The 17,908-nt window shown below is 36.9% G+C and overlaps 1 long non-coding RNA gene across 1 annotated transcript in view; it reads right to left on the bottom strand.

Moving 5' to 3' along the window:
• Positions 1-12,360: 12,360 nt before the first annotated feature.
• Positions 12,361-17,908, bottom strand: part of LOC117801006 — a 43,642-nt gene continuing 38,094 nt past the window's right edge. The window contains exons 2-3 of the long non-coding RNA XR_004623294.1: positions 12,694-12,813; positions 12,361-12,581 (exon numbers count right to left, since the gene is read on the bottom strand). This is a non-coding gene — a long non-coding RNA (uncharacterized LOC117801006). The remainder of the gene's footprint in view (positions 12,582-12,693; positions 12,814-17,908) is intronic.

Below are 17,908 nucleotides of genomic sequence, written 5' to 3' on the forward strand. Positions count from 1 at the left end.
TAAGATTTTATTTATTTATTTGACAGAGATAGAGACAGCCAGCGAGAGAGGGAACACAAGCAGGGGGAGTGGGAGAGGAAGAAGCAGGCTCATAACAGAGGAGCCTGATGTGGGGCTCGATCCCATAATGCTGGGATCACGCCCTGAGCTGAAGGCAGACGCTTAATCGCTGTGCCACCCAGGCGCCCCCATCACTTTTCTTTTAGTTTATGCTTTTAATATCCTATATAAGAAATCTTTTCTTATCTCAAGTTGGTGAATATTTCTCGTTTGTTTTCTTCTAGAAGATTCACAATTTTAGCTTTTATATTTAGGCTATGATTTCTTTCAAATTATTTTGTTATTTCTTTTCTTCCACCTAATTTGGATTTAACTTTCTTTTTCACTTCTAGCCTCTTAAGGTGACATTTTAGATCACTGTATTTACACTTTTCTTCTTTTCTAACATGCTCATCTAAAGCTATCAATTTCCCCTGAAGCATGGTTTTAGCTATATAAATTTCCTTCAAAGTACTGCTTTAGGTGAAAATTTGATACATTGCTTTTTCATAATCATTTAGTTTAAGATATTGTATAATTCCCTTTTTTTAAAAGGTTTATTTATTCATTTGAAAGAGAGAAAGCATGCACACGTGCCCACACACACAAGTGGGGGAGGGGCAGAGGGAGAGAATCTTCAAGCACACTCCCTGCTGAATGTAGAGCCTGACACAGGGCTCCATCTCAGGACCCATGAGATCTTGACCTGAGAGGAAACCAAGAGTCAGACATTCAACTGACAGCCTCATAGGCGCCCCTAATTCCCTTTTAATTGCTTACGTGACCCACTGGTTAATTGGAAGTGTGTTGTTTAATTTCCGAATATATGGGGATTTTCTAGATCTCTCTGTTATTAGTATCTAATATAATTCTATTATGGTAAAAAAAATACTGTTTGATTTAAATCCTTTTAAATATGTGAACACAGCCCCAGAACAGCACTTGCAAAGAATTTGTATGGTATTGTTGTTGAGTACAACAGTCTACAAATGTCAATGAGGTCTAGTTAGTTTATATTGTTTTCAGAATTTCTGTATTACTGATTTTCTGTCTAGTTGTTCCATCAATTGCTGAAAGAATGTTGAGATCGCCAATTATTATTGTGGATTTTTTCTATTTTCACCTTTCAGTTCTATTAGGTTTTCTCCATGTATTTTGTAACTGTTATTAAATGCATATACATAGAAGATTATTTTATTTACTTAACCAACTGACTCTTACTATTCCTCTAAAGCTCTTCCAATATTTCTTATCCTGACATCTACATTGTCTGATATGAATAGAGCCACTCCAGATTTGTTATGCTATTTTCATGGTGTAACTTTTCTATTATTTTACTCTAACTTACTTGTGCATTTCTTATAAATGGGATTTAGCCATCCTTTGATTTTTTTATTCAATCTAATAATCTTTGCCTTCCAATAGATATGTTTAGACTATGTTTACTGTAATTTTGATATGGTTGGATTGAAGTCTACCATCTTGCTATTTGTTATCCCTTTTTCCTTTTTTTTCTTTTAATTCCTTCTTTTGGAAAGTGTGATTTGTCTTTTGAGTATTCCATTTTATGTACTCTTTTAATTTATTAGGTAGACCTTTTCATTTTATTTTTCTTTTTAGTTGTTGCTCTAGGGTTTACAATATCATCAATTTATCACAATCTACTTTCAAATAATATTATGGTATTTCACAAATAATTTAAGAACCAGACAGCTGTATTTTTCCATATCCTATGCTTCATTCTTCCTGTAATACATTTTACTTCCATATTTTTTAAACTACTCAATGCAATGTTTATTAAAGAAAAATTTTACGGGGCGCCTGGGTGGCACAGTCATTAAGCGTTTGCCTTCGGCTCAAGGTGTGATCCCAGCATTCTGGGATCGAGCCCCACATCAGGCTCTTCTGCTGGGAGCCTGCTTCTTCCTCTCCCACTCCCCTGCTGTGTTCCCTCTCTCGCTGGCTGTCTCTGTCAAATAAATAAATAAAATCTTTAAAAAAAAAAAAAGAAAAAAGAAAAATTTTAAGTGGAAAAAAAAACCTTTATATTTACCTGTATATTTACTATCCAGAAATCTTCATTCTTTTATGTAAATTTGAATTTCTATCTTGTATTATTTTTTCATCAGCCTGAAAAATTTCCTTTAACATTTCTTGTAAATATATATTCTAGCAATAAATTATTTCTTTTGACTGTTTCAAAATACTTTAACTTAGTCTTTATTTTTGAAAGATATTTTTGCTTGATATAGAAGTCTATGATGCCCATTGTTTTTGTTTTGCTTTGTTTCATTTTGTTTTGTGTTTTTGATGGTGTTGTTTCCTCCACTATCTTAAAGATGTCATTCTTGGGGCGCCTGGGTGGCACAGCGGTTAAGCGTCTGCCTTCGGCTCAGGACGTGATCCTGGCGTTATGGGATCGAGCCCCACGTCAGGCTCCTCTGCTATGAGCCTGCTTCTTCCTCTCCCACTCCCCCTGCTTGTGTTCCCTCTCTCGCTGGCTGTCTCTATCTCTGTCAAATAAATAAATAAAATATTTTAAAAAAAATTAAAAAAAATAAAGATGTCATTCTTTTTTAAATAAAATAAAATAAAAAAGATGTCATTCTTTTGTCTTCTAATTTGTGTTGTTTCTGGTTATTCATATTTTTTGCCTGTATAGGGCATGTTTTCATTATTCATCTAGCTGCTCATAGGTTTTTCTTTATCACTGATTTTCAGCAAGTTTATTATGATGTGCCACAGTGGAAATTTCTTTGTATTTACTTTGCTTGGATTCTGTTAGGCTTTTGGATCTGTGTGTTCATATTTTTTGCCAAATCTGGGAAATTTCAGCCATTTTTTAAAATAGTATTTCTGTTCCACTCTCCACCTTTTCTGGGATGACAATTAAATATACGTAAAATTACTTGACATTGCCCACAGGTCTGAAAGGCTCTGTTAATTTTTTTTTCCAGTCTCCAAATTCACTGATGTTTTCTTCTTAAATGGTTAATTTGCTCTTAAATCCATTGAGTGAATTATCCATTCTAGATATTGTATTTTTTTTTACCTCTAGAAGAGTCTTTTTTCTTGTTATGCTTTCCATTTCTCTACTTATTCATGTTCTTGTTTCCTTTAAATTCTTTGCATAGTTATTATCAGCAATTTAATTCCTTACCTGTTAATTCCATCCGCTCTCTCATTTCTGGATCTATTTTTACTGTTACGGTTTACAGTATCCTGCTTTTTCCTGTCATGTATTTTTGGGTGGAAGCTGAACACTGTGAACATTATGGTGTTCAGTGTCCAGGTTTTGTTGTTTGCCTTTAAAAAATGTTAGTCTTAGACCTGGTAAGCAGCTAAATTACTTGTAGATCAACTTAGTTCTTTGGAGGCTTATTGTTTTGTTGTTGTTGTTTTTAGAGCACGTGTAGAGTAGTCTTTACTCAAGGGTTAATTTGCTCTTACTCTTAAGGTTTGGGGTTTCTGGGATCTTGTATCAATCTTTATCACACACATGAGTATGCCATGAGGTTTCTCTACACTGGCTGGTTGGATATCAAATGGCCCAAACCTGTTGAGCCCTGGAAGTTTTTCTGTTTATACTTACTTGATAGTTTTTCTTTCCCAGTAACTGTCCTTTGCCAAGGCTTGTGGAAGTCTTGCCTTGTACACATGCAACTTACTATTCCGCTAAAAACTCAAGGATACTCCACATAGGTGTGTGAAGCTCTTTCTCTGTCTTCAGTAATCTGAATGTCTTCAATTATCTTCAGTACTCTGTCCTACAAATTTTGGTTGCTTCAGCTTCCCCAAATCTAATTTATGTCTCAGCTGAGTGAGATCACTGGGTTCTGCTTGGTTTCCCCTCCCTTTGCTGTGGCGTGGTAAATATTTCTAGGGAGAAAGCAGGGTTATCACAGGTCTTGCCTTGTTTGTTTTCTACCTTTCATAGACCATGTGTGCTGCTTGTTGTCTAACATTTGAAAAAAGCTGTTTCACACATGAGCCCACTTTTCTAGTTGTTTACTCATTGTTTATGGCAGGAAATCTAGTCTAGTACCAGTTGCTCCATCATGGCCTGAAGCAGAAGTTCATCCATGGATAAAGATAATAAATATAGCTCTAAAATTACATCTCACAGCATAAAAGTAATTCTCAATCCCCACAACTAATAATGCTACGTCAGTAAGGGTAGCCTGGGCCTAAAATAAGCTGTGTGTTAGGTTATGAGTAATTTCTGGCACACCTGCTGCATTTTACTTTACTCCCCCATATTCAAGATAAGATATCAGAAGACCAGTGAGGAAGAATAGTGTTACGGAATGAATAAACATGAATCTAGTTTTCACTCTACCTGTAACATAACTCACAATTAATTGCAAGACATCAGGGTGTCCAAATATAGTGTTAAGAACTACTATTAATTTGAAGGTAAAAACCCAGCTCTAACACTTAGAATATATAACTCTTAAAATCTGGCTTCCGGCAATGTCTTCAGCCTCATTTTTCTCTAGTCTGTCTTACCCATACCACGTTCCCACCTCAGTGAATTTCACATCATTCCCCAGAATGCGTCATACCTGCTCAACTCAACACCTTTACACATATTGCTTCCTCTCTCTGAAATACCTAATTTTTGTTTTGCAAGTCAATCCTTATCCTGCTTTCAAGACCCCCAACCTTGAATTAATAATTAATCTAGTGTTAAAACATTCATTGAGTGCTTTCTATGTGTCAGGTACTCTTAGAACTCTTCACATGTATTAACCCATTTAAAACTTACAGTAACAAGTTAGCGTACCAACGTTAAAGATAAGGAAATTAAACTAGAGAATTTAAATACTTGTTCAAGCTTATAAAGGTAGTAAGGAGGAATCGCCAATATAAATCCAGATCTTTATGACCCCAGAACACGTGCTTGTAACCAGAACTTAAATTTTTGTTACATGTTACATGTTAGAATTACCTGGGGAATTTTCAAAAAATCCCCATACCAGTTAAATCAGAATTTCTGGGAATGTCACTCAGACATTAGCCTCTTTTAAAATCCTGCCACTAATACCAATATGGAGCCAAATTTGAGAATCCATACAGTACCCTATACTTTTCCTGCAAATGAATTTGGTATTGGTCAATGAGTCCCAAGGATGTAGCCAAAACCAAGTTTATCATAGTGGGATTTAGCATTTACCAAATGATTACTGCTTATATCACGTGGAGGGATGTGGGGGAGGTAGAAATCAATGGCTCAAAGCAGTCACAAACCCAAGCACCAGGCAACTGTTGAGTAATTGAATATCAAAAGTCTACCATTAAAGCAATAATAAAATATGCCCAGCTTGTTATTGTAGTTGGCTGATTCTATCTAAGTTACTGTTCCCTAGGCATTGCGGGATACCATAAAGTAAATAAGAGACATTACAAAATTGCTTTGTAAGTATAAGTACAGAATATAATAGTGCTATATTATTAAGTACAAGCATTGAGCACTGCACAGTATTAATAATCTTTGAGGGAAAGGGTGAAATCCAGGCTCATGCTCATGTCAGAGAAATCTACATTCACTCATCCATAATTATTGAGGAATATAGCATTTATATATCAGATAAGAATATGGTTCTTTTAAAGCTAGTGTCCTAGCTGCCTCCAAGAATAGCCTATGCCCAGTGATTCAGTAGAACTCAACACACACCCACACACACCCACCTCCCCCGCCATACACACATTATGTTTCTAGTGACTTGCTTAGAATAGAATTCTTCCAGGCCCAGTAGGAAATCTGATTCAGGATTAAAAATAATGAAATTTGATTAACCCCCTAAATTTATTTGTATATTTACAAATACAAATGTGTCTAAACTCTGCTTCTGTTTATCCCATTATCAAATTCTGAGATACATATGCTATTTAGTATTACCGGTGTTCAACCAAGATGACACTTTTTAATATCACAGGTAATAAGACACTTTTCCTATAAAGAGTAAAATTGTTTTTGAGAAACTTAAGCATTTCTTGACTGCTATTTTGTTTTGTGAAAAAAATATATACTAAAGTTCAATAGTAAAATTGAATGTTTTAAATGTATGCACTTCATCAATATGCATCTAACATCCCCATTTTCCAGTTGGGGAATCTATCTGTCAGATCAGTGGAGAATACAGTGCAGTGACAAACAATCCCCAAAGTAATGGTGGTCTAAAACAGCGGTGGGTTACTTCTCAAACACACAACATCCATTGCTGATCAGCACTGCAGACTTTATCTTCCACACAGGCTTGAGCTGATGGAGGGACTCTTTAAAGGTGCTGGCACCCAAACCAAAAGGAAAGACAGTGTAGTCAACTACTTCTTGACTCTTTAAGCTTCCACCCAGAAGTCACTTCTGTTTTCATGTCTTTGGAAAAGGACTCAAAAAATTCCAACCCACCATGTGTCTAAAAAGAGAACCAGAAGAATTTGGTAAACAAATAATGACTGCAATCTGTCCTGATTTTCAAACATTTTATTCATTCTTATTCTTGTATATGAAACATATTTGTATCTACCCAGGAGAAACAACTCAAAAATTTTATATGATTACAGCATCAAACTCAAAACCCAGGATCTTGGAATAATGCACAGTGGTCTCGTTATCATTTATCATCACTCCATCCAGGAAAGAGAAAGCAAAGGACACAAAGATCTCTTGTCTACTCAAGTCTGAAATCCTGGGCAGATGTTTTGAGGGTCCTTATCCTGGAGGTAGGAAATACTCTTCAATGAGGCCCTGATTGCTTCCTTTTTCACTGTGGTCCTTGGGTTTGTCTTCTAGAAGTTTATTCCTCTCCATTATACTCTTTGGCCACATATAAAATGGGCGTCAGGGACTATCCCCTCCTCTGGAGCTGTGCAGCTTTTCAACTCACTTGTTGACCTCAGACAATGGTAACTCCAAGAGTCATTTTAAATCTGGAGGGTTTTTGTGGGTTTGTCATTCTTTGGAGTACAAGATCCTTAAAAACTTAGTAGGCCTCTTACCAATTTTATTACAGTAATTTTCATATACCAGTAATTATAGCTCTTTTCTAGACAGAATTCTCAGATTTGCTATATTCTTTTACTTTATGGCCACCCCCACCTCTCTTTTTCATCTTAATTGCTGGTACTTTGGGAATATCAGGTTTCCCCAGGAGATCCACAACTTCAATATTTTTTCTCTTAACCCTTTTTGTCCAATTGGGAGTATTTGCTGACTCAAACTTGATCCATCCAGAGGTTGTAACAATAGGTGTCCCTTGCAGCAATTATAAGAATTTCTCATTTTTATGCTTTGCTGTTTGAATTGAAAGCAATTATGCAAGTCTCTGAGTTTTTGGACTCTCTATTCCTTTTTATTTCAGCTTGCAAATATACAAAATCTTTTAATAGAATATATTAGTCTATCTTGTAATGCCTAGTCAAACACACCCAAGGCAGCCAATCCATGCTAGCCAGTCCCATATATTTCAGGTTATCTGTTAGAGCAGTATCCCAAATTCTAGGTACCAATTCTTATGTCAGTCAGGGTAGACTAGCTTATGCTAAAGTGAAAAACAACTCCAAATCTTGATGGGTGAAAAAAAGGGTAGGGCAGCTAAGGGAGCTTTTGCTTGTTCATGCTGCATAACCATTACAGATTGTCAAGGATAACTGCTCATTGCTGTCTTTGAGGGTCCCAACCACTATTTGAAAAGTTGCTGGTCACCACTCCAGGCTTCAAGAGAGAACATGCTGAATCATACACTGGCTCTTAAAGCATCCACCTGAAGTGGCATGCATCACCTAAGCCAAGACAAGCCATACCTAACTCCAAGAGGGTTGGAAATGCAATGCTACCATATGCCAGAAGAACTAGATACACTTGATCAACAACACTGAATATCACAGAGGAATACTTAAAGAAAAAGATTTCACGACTTAGTAAGTGATAAAATAACTCTGTAAATCAAAGGAAGAAATTTCCTTCCCATTGTCAGTTACACTTAGAGAGTTCCTAGATTATAGACACTATACAATACTAACAAAATGTGAAGAAACTCTTCTAAGAGCTTCCACTCAAAAGAAAAGCATCAAAGCACTAATATATTTTAGCAAAAATAGTCTTTTCATTCCCACATCTTTCATTTACCAAAGAACAGAACTTAATCTGGAAAAGTTTCTTGGAGAAAGTGATTTGGAGCTTAGATTTTTTTTTATTGCTTCTGAATGTTCTATCTCAGCAGGCTAGATGGCCTCCTGAGATTATGTGGGCTGCACACACGCACACACACACACACACACACACACCTGGGATGGGCTTAGCACAGAAGAGAAATTAGTGCTTTACTTAGGTATAACCTTGGGCGAGTCACTTGTTATTACTTGCTAAGCCTTCTTAGTCATAAACGTTTGACACCCACATACACTTCAGGGATGTTGGTAGGGTTAGTGAGGTAATGTTGAGAAGTGCCTTGAACCATTAAATACCAAGGTGCTAGAGCTGATTTAAGAGATCATCTTTTTGAATAAGACTCAATAAACTCATTGCTTGTTCCTCTACTAAAAAATATTAACAGGAGCTACAAAATGCCACCATTTAGCAGAATTAGCAGACTTTTCTTTAACATACCTCACCTGCATAATCAGTACAATTATGTCCCATTATCCTGCCTTTCCTCAAGCTGTTCAGTACCTAAAAGCTCTTCAAGCTTTACTATTCAAAAGCTGAATATGGGCCATCAATTTCTCCTTCTGTGCTGCTTCCAGTTACCACAGTCTGAAGAGATCTTCAAAGAAATAGTTATTCACCTGGCACTCACTCCCATCAATAACTCATTACTGCCACAGTCCGCAAAGCCAACTGGACTGTGTTTATAAGACTCAAAGGTGGAGCAGAGAAGGAGGGTGTGCCACAAAACTTCATAAGCAGTGCCAATGCCCATCTGGCTTGACCTTAACTTTTCATGTCTCAGTTCGATTGCCCACTCACTATACTCTCCTTGGCCTCCTTTTAATGCCTCATTCCATTATACTAGTCTTAGTGTCTGGAGTAACTGTCTAATTAAGAACTTATTCATCAATTATACACCACTGTATTCACAAATGTGATTCTTTTTTCATTTAAAAGTAATTTTTTTTCAAGCTGTTAAGATTAAATTAGAGAAAATTGTATAGTTTTGTGTGATTACTCAACCCCCAAGCCTACCAATACTGAGAATAATATAAATCCTTAGCATATGACTCGGTATGTGGTTACCCAAATATTTGTCATCATATTGATGCNACATATGACTCGGTATGTGGTTAACCAAATATTTGTCATCATATTGATGCAAAATATCTAATAATGGATTATAAATGTATAAAGAATGAGAATATGACAAAATGTTTTTCACACCAAAATAAACAATATATTTTTTTCATTGAAAATATACNACACTGAATATCACAGAGGAATACTTAAAGAAAAAGATTTCACGACTTAGTAAGTGATAAAATAACTCTGTAAATCAAAGGAAGAAATTTCCTTCCCATTGTCAGTTACACTTAGAGAGTTCCTAGATTATAGACACTATACAATACTAACAAAATGTGAAGAAACTCTTCTAAGAGCTTCCACTCAAAAGAAAAGCATCAAAGCACTAAAATATTTTAGCAAAAATAGTCTTTTCATTCCCACATCTTTCATTTACCAAAGAACAGAACTTAATCTGGAAAAGTTTCTTGGAGAAAGTGATTTGGAGCTTAGATTTTTTTTTNTTGGTAGGGATAGTGAGGTAATGTTGAGAAGTGCCTTGAACCATTAAATACCAAGGTGCTAGAGCTGATTTAAGAGATCATCTTTTTGAATAAGACTCAATAAACTCATTGCTTGTTCCTCTACTAAAAAATATTAACAGGAGCTACAAAATGCCACCATTTAGCAGAATTAGCAGACTTTTCTTTAACATACCTCACCTGCATAATCAGTACAATTATGTCCCATTATCCTGCCTTTCCTCAAGCTGTTCAGTACCTAAAAGCTCTTCAAGCTTTACTATTCAAAAGCTGAATATGGGCCATCAATTTCTCCTTCTGTGCTGCTTCCAGTTACCACAGTCTGAAGAGATCTTCAAAGAAATAGTTATTCACCTGGCACTCACTCCCATCAATAACTCATTACTGCCACAGTCCGCAAAGCCAACTGGACTGTGTTTATAAGACTCAAAGGTGGAGCAGAGAAGGAGGGTGTGCCACAAAGCTTCATAAGCAGTGCCAATGCCCATCTGGCTTGACCTTAACTTTTCATGTCTCAGTTCGATTGCCCACTCACTATACTCTCCTTGGCCTCCTTTTAATGCCTCATTCCATTATACTAGTCTTAGTGTCTGGAGTAACTGTCTAATTAAGAACTTACTCATCAATTATACACCACTGTATTCACAAATGTGATTCTTTTTTCATTTAAAAGTAATTTTTTTTCAAGCTGTTAAGATTAAATTAGAGAAAATTGTATAGTTTTGTGTGATTACTCAACCCCCAAGCCTACCAATACTGAGAATAATATAAATCCTTAGCATATGACTCGGTATGTGGTTACCCAAATATTTGTCATCATATTGATGCAAAATATCTAATAATGGATTATAAATTTATAAAGAATGAGAATATGACAAAATGTTTTTCACACCAAAATAAACAATATATTTTTTTCATTGAAAATATNGAGCTTCCACTCAAAAGAAAAGCATCAAAGCACTAATATATTTTAGCAAAAATAGTCTTTTCATTCCCACATCTTTCATTTACCAAAGAACAGAACTTAATCTGGAAAAGTTTCTTGGAGAAAGTGATTTGGAGCTTAGATTTTTTTTTATTGCTTCTGAATGTTCTATCTCAGCAGGCTAGATGGCCTCCTGAGATTATGTGGGCTGCACACACGCACACACACACACACACACACACACCTGGGATGGGCTTAGCACAGAAGAGAAATTAGTGCTTTACTTAGGTATAACCTTGGGCGAGTCACTTGTTATTACTTGCTAAGCCTTCTTAGTCATAAANCTTCAAGGTCATGATGAATCGCAAGGTTATCTTTATAAAACTATCATTAAACCATAGATAGAAGTGGCAGATTAATTTTCTTAGTGGCCCAAATTAATGATTTTCCAGTATGAATACCTCTTGCTCTGCCATTTTAGAAGCTCCTCCTACCCTGACTCTGGCTGCAGTCATGTGACTTACCTTGGCCAGTTGGACAGGAACAAACTTGACACTAGCAGAGGCTTGAAAAAGTACTTGCACGTTTTTGTTTCCTCTCTTGCTCTTCTGCTCTCACCATGTAAACATTCCAGGCTAGCCCACTGGTGGATGAGACATGTGGCATAGAGCCAAATCACCCCAATTTTCCCAGCCAAACCCTCTGACATGTCAGAGAATGTAGATGCCTTGATGAGCAGCTACTGGCCATAGGTAGCCTCATCAATCCCAGTTCCAATCAGGAGAGCCATGAGTCAGCCTGCAGACCCATGAGTAAAAATAAATATTTACTGTAGTATGCCATTCAGGCTTTGAGGTTGTTTGTTACATAGCATTTTTGTTGCCACAGATAACTGATACACAAAAGCATTATTAAATAGGTATTTCAGCTTAAGAGAATGCCAAACAATAGAGTTCACAATGCCCAAAATTAGCCTTGAAATTGTCAATACAAAATTCTCTCGTGGAGTTTACATAGTAACATATTATGAATTCTCTGAGGAAAAAATATTAATTTAGAATGTTCTTTAAGTGTCATTTTACCATATTGAGCAAGCAAACAATGCTTCTGAAAGTCATTCCGTTCCTCTCTTTTTTTCTATGAAACAAATAGGCATGCAAAGCTAAGAGGATAGTTTGAAGGAATGGGAAGAACTTTAATGTGAAGTTGTTCAAAGCTGAGCAGTGAGGGCAGCTATAAACCAACTATACTTCCCCTGGGAACTCAACACCCTAGATCTAGCTAGAAATGAGAAAGGCTGTTTCTAGGGGCCCCAGAAAACTTCTCTGACAACCTCTCTGAGACTGAAGGGTGTGTATACTCCTTCATCTTAGAAACAGTTGGTTATGCTCTCCCCTGCAGCGGGGCTCCCTAAACAACAAAATTCTACTCAGTGCTCAGGATCTTTGCCCTTCAGAAGCTTTGAAATGGAACATTCTAATACCAAGTCACCAAACCATTAGTGGTTTATCCAGAGAGCACAGGACACCACACAAGTCTAGCATCCTGCCAAACCACATCAAAGACTTGAATTTGATAGTGAGCAAAATTTCTTGGACTTTGAACTGTACCTGCCCCCAAATTTGAGTTGCCATCTTGGNTCCAAATTTGAGTTGCCATCTTGGAAAAGTCGGTGTCTCAGATGTCCTCTCACTCAGGAGCTGCAATGTGTTGGGGGGCATTTCTTTTAAAATAAGATGAATGAGGGGCACCTGAGTGGCTCAGTCAGTTAAGCGTCCAACTCTTGATGTCGGCTCAGGTCTCAATCTCAGGGTCATGAATTCAAGCCCCATGTTGGACTCTGCACTGGGCATGGAGCCTACTTAAAATAAATAAATAAATAAAATAAAATAAAATAAAATAAAATAAAATAAAATAAAATAAAATAAAATATAATAAGATGAATGATGTGATTACTTGGTCATGCTTACCCACTTGATAACCAAACCTTCATTCAAGATCTTCAAAACTCCCCCTCCTCGCGGCTCTGATGATCTTACAGTTAAGTCTCTTCTCCTCTGAACAATTCACAGATACCAGCTTACTTATCCCTGTGAAGAAGTCCATGTTTATGTCTTTATGTTAAAATGTAAAGAAAGAAAACCAGAAATATAAAGCATTTTACCCTGAAACAAAATAAAAGCAACACTCAGACAGGAATTTGGACCTTCTGACTGGCAGCCCAGTGCTTTTGCAATGGACACTGGATGTTCACTGCTGAGAAAACCATGCAATAAACAATACATGCAATAAACAATACTGTCAAGTGGGAAGAAAGTGTTGTTTCTGGACTAGAGGTGCCTACTTAATAAATGCTTAATTGTAATGAGTCCCCACGTAGTCATCTCCGCAATCATTTTAATTTTTAAGAAAATATATATTCTATCCTGCTCCTCCCTCCTATCCCTGCCTCTCCCCCTGTCTCCAGCTCTTTCTTCAATAGTATTTGGTGTTGGAGGAGATTATCAAGAGGTTGTGACCTGTGAGCTGGACTTGGACAACCAGCGGCTTCCCCTGTCCTTAGCATGTACATTCTGCCCACCATTCCCACAGTAGGAGCCTTATCAAGGACACAGCCTCGGAAGAGTAATGTGTTATTGAGACCACCTGGACAGTACATATAACTAAACCCTGCTAAGGCCTCTATATAAACCTTTATGATTCTGTTAGGGGGTATGGAGATGACTCATCTTGAGGCCACCCAAGACAAGCCTCCTGTGTAAATTCCCTTGTTTATTAAAATGGCCACCTACCCATCTGGAGTGGCTTGCCTCCTCCTTCCATCTCTCCTTGCCTTCTGGGGATGGAGGCTACCTCATCTGGGGAATTCCCAAAGTTTTGAACCACTATCAGGAGTTCCAACTGGGATTCAGAACTTTACACAAGAAAACTCAATACTAACAATTTACTCAAATGAATTCATTCCCCATCACCTCACCACAAGCTTTGGAAAGAAAGACTCTACAGATCATGGAGAAACCATGCCAGAAATTTATTCTAGAGATTAACTGCCTGAACTTCATTAACTGGATATCACAGATGGATTTTAGAGAAAGATGTGAATAACGAAGTATGAAAATTATGAACGTACAAATTCACCATGCCTTTCTTTCTGGGAAAAGTTAATGTCTATAATAATAATTAAAAATGAGGAAGAATGCTATTTAAAGAACTTTGNCTAATAAATGCTTTATTGTAATGAGTCCCCACATAGTCATCTCCGCAATCATTTTAATTTTTAAGAAAATATATATTCTATCCTGCTCCTCCCTCCTATCCCTGCCTCTCCCCCTGTCTCCAGCTCTTTCTTCAATAGTATTTGGTGTTGGAGGAGATTATCAAGAGGTTGTGACCTGTGAGCTGGACTTGGACAACCAGCGGCTTCCCCTGTCCTTAGCATGTACATTCTGCCCACCATTCCCACAGTAGGAGCCTTATCAAGGACACAGCCTCGGAAGAGTAATGTGTTATTGAGACCACCTGGACAGTACATATAACTAAACCCTGCTAAGGCCTCTATATAAACCTTTATGATTCTGTTAGGGGGTATGGAGATGACTCATCTTGAGGCCACCCAAGACAAGCCTCCTGTGTAAATTCCCTTGTTTATTAAAATGGCCACCTACCCATCTGGAGTGGCTTGCCTCCTCCTTCCATCTCTCCTTGCCTTCTGGGGATGGAGGCTACCTCATCTGGGGAATTCCCAAAGTTTTGAACCACTATCAGGAGTTCCAACTGGGATTCAGAACTTTACACAAGAAAACTCAATACTAACAATTTACTCAAATGAATTCATTCCCCATCACCTCACCACAAGCTTTGGAAAGAAAGACTCTACAGATCATGGAGAAACCATGCCAGAAATTTATTCTAGAGATTAACTGCCTGAACTTCATTAACTGGATATCACAGATGGATTTTAGAGAAAGATGTGAATAACGAAGTATGAAAATTATGAACGTACAAATTCACCATGCCTTTCTTTCTGGGAAAAGTTAATGTCTATAATAATAATTAAAAATGAGGAAGAATGCTATTTAAAGAACTTTGCATGCATACCCATAATGAACTCATCATACATGTGTAAGGTACTACAATTATATGTTCTTACCCAAAAACGTTTTCATAAATGCTCATCTTAAAATTAAACTATTTGATTATGATACTCCTTTAATATGTATTTTCTTTTAAGGAAATATTTATAATATAGCCTGGAACTCCAGCTTTTATCAATATAACACAAGGAAAATTTTCTGTAATGTGCTTATGGGGATTCTATTTTATTTTCTAAGAAACGTCATACTGCTTTAGCAGAAAATACAGGTAATATTTGGTGTTGGAGGAGATTATCAAGAGGATGTGACCTGTGAGCTGGACTTGGACAACCAGCGGCTCCCCCTGTCCTTAGCATGTACATTCTGCCCACCATTCCCACAGTAGGAGCCTTATCAAGGACACAGCCTCGGAAGAGTAATGTGTTATTGAGACCACCTGGACAGTACATATAACTAAACCCTGCTAAGGCCTCTATATAAACCTTTATGATTCTGTTAGGGGGTATGGAGATGACTCATCTTGAAGCCACCCAAGACAAGCCTCCTGTGTAAATTCCCTTGTTTATTAAAATGGCCACCTACCCATCTGGAGTGGCTTGCCTCCTCCTTCCATCTCTCCTTGCCTTCTGGGGATGGAGGCTACCTCATCTGGGGAATTCCCAAAGTTTTGAACCACTATCAGGAGTTCCAACTGGGATTCAGAACTTTACACAAGAAAACTCAATACTAACAATTTACTCAAATGAATTCATTCCCCATCACCTTACCACAAGCTTTGGAAAGAAAGACTCTACGGATCATGGAGAAACCATGCCAGAAATTTATTCTAAAGATTAACTGCCTGAACTTCATTAACTGGATATCACAGATGGATTTTAGAGAAAGATGTGAATTACGAAGTATGAAAATTATGAATGTACAAATTCACCATGCTTTTCTTTCTGGGAAAAGTTAATGTCTATAATAATAATTAAAAATGAGGAAGAATGCTATTTAAAGAACTTTGCATGCATACCCATAATGAACTCATCATACATGTGTAAGGTACTACAATTATATGTTCTTACCCAAAAACGTTTTCATAAATGCTCATCTTAAAATTAAACTATTTGATTATGATACTCCTTTAATATGTATTTTCTTTTAAGGAAATATTTATAATATAGCCTGGAACTCCAGCTTTTATCAATATAACACAAGGAAAATTTTCTGTAATGTGCTTATGGGGATTCTATTTTATTTTCTAAGAAACGTCATACTGCTTTAGCAGAAAATACAGGTGTTACTGTATTGCAAATTGCCTTTGTGGCTGATTTAACATTTAGGCAAGTTTTAATTCTCAGACACACCCAGTCTCATCAAAGGTTTGCATTCCAAACCTGCCACGTTTTGGAACATTCCCAAACCTATCACAATTTCATGAGTGATTTGTCCTACTGATAATTTTTCCCTGGTTAGAATAATCCACAGTGGAGTAATTTGGGAACTAGCTGCTTGGACTAATTATTTGAAATACATTTTTGGCTTAATAGCAATAGGAACACTGGATCTTCTTAAAGGTTTCTATGACTAACATCTATTCAGAAATCATGCATTTGTATCCCCACCCTCACCCGTGGCACAACTGAAACACAGCCCAACCACTCCCGAAACCAGGCTTTCCAAAGACACAATATACATTTTGATTTTGTTTTGCAGAGCATGTTCTCAATTTTCACTTTCAATAGGAATATTTTTAGAGATCATTGAAAGCAAAATGTCTTGAAAATGTCTTCAAAACTTATCTGAGTTTCTTTCCAAATGTCATGATTTTTGGAAAAGACCACACCAAGTGGTAAAGAGATGGACAAGACTGCAAACACTTCTAAAATCTCTTTGGAGATATTCCATGTACCACATTATATATGAACTGAGAAATGAAACATCTGTGACTAATACAAAATTGAGTCTGTCTTAAATTATAATTAACAGCAATGAGAAAATGTTGCCTGTTCACTTCTTCAGAGAATCAAGTCATCTTTTTACCATTAAAAAGCTTGAGCCAATGATTATTATTTGTGTAACTGCCCTGCCCAGTGCTTTTCCAAATTGGAACTCAAGACTCACAAAAGAATAAGAACAATGAGGACTCTTACCACAATTTAATAAAGCCTTCAAAAATTAGTTTTCAGAGGACTTTAAGCTTTCCATAATACTTAATCTGTAAGACCTCTTTTGGGCCCCATATCAAATATTTATAACATCTTTTTCTTTGCACCAAACACTAAGTTGATAGAACTTAAACTTCTAGCTTTGGAAAATATATAGTACTAATTTTTCTCCTGACAAAATTTCATAGAGAATGTAGCAAAGGAGAAGAAAATAGATTAAATTTCTTTGGGAATCCATGCTGAGGCCTCTAGGCTGTGATCATGAAAGAGGAAATGAGCCCCTAGAACATCAGTGCTTTATCACAGACATGGGTGCCTGAGTTCCAAGTCCTCCCCAGCCTCTTCTCATTCCCCCTGCTCTGATACTGACCCTTTACTTTAAAAAGACATATAGTCTACATCTGTCCTTCCAATGCCCCTCACAGCTTGGGACCCATTACTCATCCTTTCTAACTATCTAGTTGCAATGCACTCTTCAAAGCTAGCTCCAATGTCGTCTTCTATTTTGAAATTTCTTTGACAATTGACAATCTTGTTTTAAAGTGAACCCTCTGTCCTCTGAATTTTTATTATGTCCCATGGTCTTGCCTTCTTAAGTGTGCGGGTGCCATAACTCAATAACTCAACGAAAAGCTACTGAAAGGCAGGGTGTTGTCCTATTCTTTATCGATAGGAATAGTAATTCCTTGCACCTGTGAAAACACTTGGGAAAACTGTAAAATAACTTTTTAAGTTTCAATTTCCTTACATATTCCTTTCTATTTTAGTTTCACAATAATCCTGTGAGGTAATCCAGGACAGTCTTTGAATATTGACATTGTACAGATACGGGGAATGAGACTTAGATTATATTGAATGACAAACTAACAGTACCCTAGCTGAGACTGCAGTCTAGTGTTCTTTTTGCAACCAGTGGTTCCAAATTTTTCACATGAGAATAC

The sequence above is a fragment of the Ailuropoda melanoleuca genome, chromosome 2 (genome assembly GCF_002007445.2).
Source record: "Ailuropoda melanoleuca isolate Jingjing chromosome 2, ASM200744v2, whole genome shotgun sequence".
Lineage (NCBI taxonomy): Eukaryota > Metazoa > Chordata > Mammalia > Carnivora > Ursidae > Ailuropoda > Ailuropoda melanoleuca.